Raw genomic sequence first — 7104 nt, forward strand, 5'->3', positions numbered from 1 at the left:
GCTAGACTCCCAGGAGGAGAAGGGAAGAGAAGGGATTGTGGAGTAATCATTCTCCCTGGGGGGTGATTTCCCACTTTCCTCTCACTATCTCTCTCTGTCTCTCTCTGGTGAGTGCATATGCCTTCTGGCAAGAGCTGAGGCAAGCAGATGAAAAGCATTTCAACTTTGGAGTCACACCTGACTCCAGCTGTGTGACTGCAGCCAAGGAACGTTCATGAAGTGTGACTTCCATAGAGAGGTTAAAAAATTTAGTGGGGGAAATATCTTCTTTACAGGGTCACATGAAATAATGTAGATGGGTAAAGCATCTGACCAATAGTGGGTACTGAACAAACAAGAGCACTCCTCTCCTTTTCAAATCCGGCGGAAAGGAAAGGAAAGAGGTGCAGACAGACTTACGATGGGTGAGGGAAGCATTTCAAACGTACTTTGCCCACATCGCAATTCTGGTACAGGTGGCTTTGGCCGCAGTGGCACATGCTGCTAAGACACCGTTGCCCAGAGGGTTGGGCTGCACAGGAGTCCTGGGTTTCGTTCCCAGTCCAGCCTAAACAGGCCAAATGTGGTGATCTGTGCCTATAGTTCTGGTTAGCTAGGAGGCTGGCCCACGTGGATCCTGACATAGTGAGACCCTATCAAAAATCTCTCCCATTCTTGGGACCAGCAGTTAGTGTGATGGCTATTTTGCTGGGACTTCCATGTAGTCGACCACGGTTCGAGTCCTGGACCCGGTGGCTTAAACTCATGCCCAAGATCCCAAGAGGAGAATGGAGGAGAAGGGATTGCGGTGTGGCCATCCCCACTAGGGGGTGATTTCTCACTTTCTGTCTTTCTGGTGAGCGCACGCGCCCTACAGTGAAAATCTCTCAAAAAAAAAAAAAATCTCTCTCATTCTGGAAGAAACAAGTGTGGCGTGAGCATGGGGAAACAAAAGAAAACAAGAAAGTATGCTACCATGAAGGAAATGCTTAGTCTCATAGATCAGCGGCTGTGAGTGTCCAGAATGAGCGGGGTTCTTGGACTACTCAGAGATATGAGAGTCACGAGGGGATAATAAAGAAAATGATAGATTAAAACCTAAAAAGCAAGAAAAGAAAGAGCCTAGCACGCTGAAGAAGAGAGACGTCCCCCAACACCCTTCCTGCTTATTCTTTCAATATAACACACAGCTGGGTCCACCCTACCACATCCTGGTTGATACCAACTTTATCAACTTTTCCATTAAAGCCAAACTGGACTTGGTGCAGTGAATGCCGGGCTGTCTGTATGCCAAGTGATCCCTGGTATAACTGACTGTGTAATGGCCGAAACTAAGAAACTGGGGCGAAAGTATCGAGTGGCTCTAAGGATCACTAAGGATCCAAGATTTGAACGATGACCATGCACACATAAAGGAACCTATGCAGATGACTGCTTAGCACAGAGAGTAACTCAGCACAAGTGTCACATCGTGGCCACAGTTGGCCGAGACCTTAAACCAAGAATCCCAAAGATCCCAGGAGTTCCTATCACGTACATTTCTACCCACAGAAACAACATTGAGTGGATGCCAGATGATTATGGAGCCACTAGGTTCTAATTCTTAAAGGACAAAGTTCCTCTGCCTTTCTGTGACCAAATATTTCTGTTGCCAGTTCACTAAACATGCTGTATGTCATGAAAGATTAAAAAATCTCCCCCCCATAAATAAATAACTAAAAAATAAATGGGGACCAGCAAATAGCATAATGGTAGTATCACTGGGCTCCACATAGTCAATTGTGGTTCGAATCCTGGATCCAGGGGCTTGAAACTCATGTCAGGCGCATGTGCTTGTATGCCCAAACTCCTAAGAAGAGAATGGAGGAGAAAGGATTGTGGCATGGCCATCCCCACTGGGGGAAATTTCTTGCTTTCTCTCTATCTCTGTCCCTCTGTCTCTCCAGTGAGCACAAGTGACCTATAGGAAAATTCTCTCTTAAAAAAAAAAATAAATGGGGAACCAGCAGTTGGCGTAATGGCTATGTCGCTGGACTCCCACGTAGTCAACCGCGGTTCGTGTCCCGGACCCGGTGGCTTAAAACTCACGCCGGGCGCGTGTGCGTGCGTGCCCAAGATCCCGAGAGGAGAATGGAGGAGAAGGGATTGCGGCGTGACCATCCCCCCTGGGGGGTGATTTCTCGCTTTCTGTCTCTATGTCTCTCCCTGTCTGTCTGGCGAGCGCACGCGCCCTACAGTGAAAATCTCTCAAAAAAAAAAAAAAATGAATAGTGGGCTCAGCATATGCCATGGTGGTTAAGGTTGGCTGGATTCCCACATGGCTGACTGTGGTTCGAGTCCTGGCCCTGGTGGCTTAAAAATCACACTGGGCATGTTAGTGTCCGTGCCCAAGATCCTGAAAGGAGCATGAAGGAGAAGAAACTGTGGCGTGACCATCTCCCCTAAAGGGTGATTTATCACTTTCCCTCTCTCTGTGTTTCTGTGTCTCTGTCCTCTCTGGCAAGCACAAAGACCCTATGGCAAAAACCTAAAAAAAAAAAAAAAAAAAAAAAGTTCTACTTTATTGGATACCTATGAAATCTGCAAACATAGATAATTAGATTCAAAATTTAAAAAAAAAAGGGACCAGCAGTTAGCGTAATGGCTATGTCGCTGAACTCCCACGTAGTCGACCGTGGTTCGAGTCCCAGACCCGGTGGCTTAAACTCAACGCCGGGTGTGTGTGCGTGTGTGCCCAAGGTCCCAAGAGGAAAATGGAGGAGAAGGGATTGTGGTGTGACCATCCCCCCTGGGGGGTGATTTCTCGCTTTCTGTCTCTCTGTCTCTCTCTGTCTGGCTGGCTAGCACACGCGCCTATAGCCAAAACCTCTCCAAAAATAAAAATTTTTTTTAAAAAAATCCTTGGTTATGTTTGTTTTGTGAGCCTATGCTAAATTAATCTGATACAGCAAAGCAGATGCTATGCCTTGCCAGAGGTCAACCATTTGCACATAGCTAACAGCAAAATGTACTTGCTGCTCCCAGTTCCTGAAGAATTTTATGACGGATGGTAACTGTAGCCGCTCAGGCCTCCCAGTCCTCCCAGGTGAAGTTAATTAGTGAGGATTTGCTAGCCCAGAGTCCAGCTCCGTGCAGAAATCCACACAGTGTTTCCCCAGAGGCTCACACACACTCAGATTTAAGGGCTTTCCGTTTGTGATCTTGAAACCCTGGTGCTGCCGCAGACCAGAGAAAACTGACATTTAATTTCATGGGACGAAGGGAGCATGAGACAGAGTGTGGCTGACATCGTACAAGGCTAAATCAGAGGGTTTTTATGGACTTTTCAGAATTTCAGACAAGCCACGCCGCATGCTGTTGACACCGACGAGGGTTTAATCTATCCTCTGAAGTCAAGGCACATGAACACCTTTACAAGACACTCTGACTGCTCCTGCTGTTATTTAACCCGAGAGGCAGCGATCAGAAGTGTGTATCACAGCAAGACAGAAGAGAAATGTGTTCTTAGGGCTGCTCTTTCACTCAGCTGGGAAACATCAGGGTCTCGCCTGCTCCGACCCCCAAGCTCCCACAGAGTTAGGGCTGTGTTTGGGGGACCATCTCCTTTCTTTCATCATGCCTAGAAGCACTAATCTTATTTTGACAGCTGCAGTTTGGATTTAAAGACTTTCAACATTAAATATGAGTCATCAGCCTTGTGCTTCTACCCCAAAGAAACAAAACAAACCCAACTTCACTGAGAAAAACAAACCGGTCCCCCAGGCAAACCCCAGCTGTGCCTGGTCTCCTCCTCCCCACCCCCAACAGTTTAATTCTTTTTCAAGCAATTCACTCACAAGATTTTGGTTTTCTGTGGGGAAAGCAGAAGGAAAAAGGAAGAAATCCCTAGAACAAAGCCTGTAAACAGAAGCAAATCTGGTTGAATGGGGTCGATCGATATTAATTAATAAGCGCAGATAATACCCTACTCTCACAGAGCTCTTGTCACATTTCCAAGAGTTATCTCATCATATTTATGTGTTCATAAACCAGGGTCTCACCCTCTCTTGATTCTGATCTCTCGCTTCAGCTAGGGCTGTAGGTGTGCACCACCACACGCCACTCTTTCTCTCTTTTTTTTTTTTTTTTGAGATAAGATGTCACTATCTTGTCCTGGGCAGCCTGAAGTTTTGTGACCTTTCTGCCTTAGTTTTCATAGTCACTGGGATTACAGGTGTTTATCAGTGTCCAGCCTTTAGATTAGACTGGGAATTGAACCCAGGTCTCCCATGTGGCCCCAATTCATCATCTTAACAGCAGGTACCATGGTTGGGCCAATTAAGACCCCCTTCTGAGTGGACTCTTCCAGGGAGATAACTGTTTGACGTATCTGTCAGTGACCCTCAAACTGCAGCAGACACTAGAGAACTTGTGAAAACCTACATTCCTGGGTTCCGGTCCCACCCAGGTCCTGATTCAGTAGGTGTAAGGTTATCTTGACAACCTGAATTTTTGTCTGTTTGTTTTCTAATTTCGACAGATGTGTGCCCTTGCCATAGAGAGTCAGAGAGAGAAGGCACACCCCCTATTGGGCATGGTCATACAATCCCTTCTCCTCCATTTCCCCATCCTGTTGGGACTTGAGGTATGCACACACACACACACACACACACACACATTGTGTTTTCAAGCTGCTGGGGCTAGGTTTCGAATCATGAAGCTGGCCGGGTGGGACCTGGCTGCCTTAACCCTGAAGCCATATGGCCTGCCAAGGACCTGCATTTCTAATAAAGCCCCTGCAAAGCTAATGCTACCATCAAGGGCCTCACGCAGTGACACCACTTGTGCAAAGACCCAAGCAGAGAAGCTGCACAAGGTTCATGCTTGTTTGCCCCTGCTGGGGAGGGTTCTTTCTTAGCTGCATTCCTCCACTCACATTTAGTAGATGAAGTTCTCTTGTGGGGATCTACTCACCCAGCTTCCCACTTTTTTTAAACCCTGTCCCTTGGCACAGCCAGAGAGTAGGCAAAATGCACATGATGGTCTCTAAGCTCCCAGGCTCAGGAGCCAGAGTTAAGTGGAAGCTCCAGGACTGGGTTGACCCTGCTCAGCGAGCCCTCTGCTCCTGCCCACGACTGTCTTAGCAGCAGGTCAGTCCTTGCTGTTGAGTCGGCTGCTGGGCAGCTGCTGTGTGTGTGAACATGTGTGTGTGGCTTGTTCACCCTAGCATTCTTGCTCCATGCTCTGGTTGTGGGCCGTCCCAGAGCTCACACCCTGACCTTTGCTTTCCACATTCTCTTTCTCCCTCCAAGATTTTATCCATTCTCAGGCCAGTGACCATCACCAAGCATGTCCAGGCCAGGCCTTTTCCTTGAACTCTAATCCTCCAGCTCCAGCTGCACCCAGCCACTTGTGTGGGCTCCTTCCCAGACTCACCAGTTTTCCCTCAAACCCAGGTGGTTTGTCCTCTGATGCTGTGATAGGCAGTTAGCTAGTAATGAGCAGGCCATCCTAAGAGAATAGCAGGACACCTCTCACATCAATGACAATTTATCAGGAGTTACAACCAGAACCTCCATGAAGATGCCTTCTTCCCACCCAGCTCCTGGTGCCGGGAAGGCAAAGCAAATACCGTTTTTCTTCCTTGGTACCTAAGGAAGACACATAGGGATGACTGACAATTTCCCTCTTATCACTCCTCATAAATTCAAAAAGACCCAACTAGACATTTTGGTCAACATCCTGATTCCCACTGGGGAGATAAACTAATTGGGCAGTTCCTCCTAATAGGGATGCTCCCACCAGCATGGCTCACACTGGGCATGCGCAGTTAGGTAATAAAATTCCTCAAATTCTTTACCTGTGACAGAGTTGCACAAGCACAGGAAGCAGCCCCCAGAATTCAAAGAACACAGATAGGTGACAGACCTCCCATTGATAAATATTCATTATCACCTCTGATAATAAAAATAACACCTAAACCAGTTCCAAACATGTTGCTACCTAGCAACCTGCCTGCCCAAAAGTCTTTTGGGTGTACTTCTTTTCTACAGTCTTCTTCCCTATTAAATTCTCGTTTCTACCTACTTTTATTGTGGTTGTGGCTTTATTTTGCGCCTAGGGACAGGTCTCTTCATTTTAGTGATCTGGACCCAAAGAACCAAGGGTTTTACACAGCACAGCTCAACACTCCTATCCTATGATAATGTTATCTCTCAGCCTCAGCTACTACCAAACTTCACCACCACTGCCCATATTTTTCTAAATTTATTTATTTTTTCCCACAAGTGAGAGCAGAAGAAAGAAAGAGACAGAGATAAGCACTTCCAACAGGGTCCTGACACCACAATCCACCGGCAGTCTCTGCTGGCCATGGATCACTGGTGCACACTTGCCCAGCACACTCAGGGAGTCTCCAGAGGTAAACCTGGAGCCTTCCCATGTAGGTCAGCCTTGGAGAGCGTTGCACTTTACCCTGAGTCACCATCTGGTCCCTGCCTATCTAATGTCACAAACTGGGAGTGTCTCTGTGGTCTCCTAATTAATTCTGTGGGTATAAATATAAATACATACACTGGGACCAGCGAGCGGCATAGTCATTAAGACGTTGAACTCCCACATGGCTGACCACAGTTCAAGTCCCTAACCCGGCAGGTTGAAAATCACACCAGGCATATGTGTGTAGTGTGTGTGTGCCCAAAATTCTAGGAGGGAAACAAGGGAGAAGGGATTGCGGTGTGACCAATCCCAGGAGTGGTTTCTCATTTTCCCTCTGTCTCTTTCAAGCGAGCGCATGCACCCATGGCATATATATATATATATATAATTTTTTTAATTTAAAAAAAAAAAACCACATACACTGAATTGACTGAACCGAGTAGAATCATACACTGATTGCATCTTTCATAACCTGTTCTGTGTACGTGGGCACAAAAGAAGCTGAGATCTGCGTGTTTCTTTGGTCTCAAGCACATCATATATAAGAAAATACCTAGTAAGACTGCTTGCCCGTAGAGGGGAACCCACAGGTACTGAATGGGTGAGGGAATGAATGCACCTCTGCCCCACTCCTTACATGACTCTAATCCAGAGTGCATGGTACTGTTAGGTCCAAATGAACTAAAATGTGGTTTCACCCCGAGTTTA

General features: G+C 46.8%; 1 protein-coding gene and 1 pseudogene across 2 annotated transcripts in view; one reads left to right on the top strand and one right to left on the bottom strand.

Moving 5' to 3' along the window:
- MATN2 (matrilin 2) overlaps nucleotides 1–7104 on the bottom strand; it is a 168181-nt gene that overhangs the window by 96316 nt on the left and 64761 nt on the right. The gene's annotated exons all lie outside the window — the stretch shown is intronic.
- LOC114009861 (rRNA-processing protein FCF1 homolog) lies at nucleotides 920–1579 on the top strand (annotated as a pseudogene).

The sequence above is a fragment of the Tupaia chinensis genome, unplaced genomic scaffold (assembly GCF_000334495.1).
Source record: "Tupaia chinensis unplaced genomic scaffold, TupChi_1.0 Scaffold000646_1, whole genome shotgun sequence".
In the NCBI taxonomy this organism is placed as follows: Eukaryota; Metazoa; Chordata; class Mammalia; order Scandentia; family Tupaiidae; genus Tupaia; species Tupaia belangeri.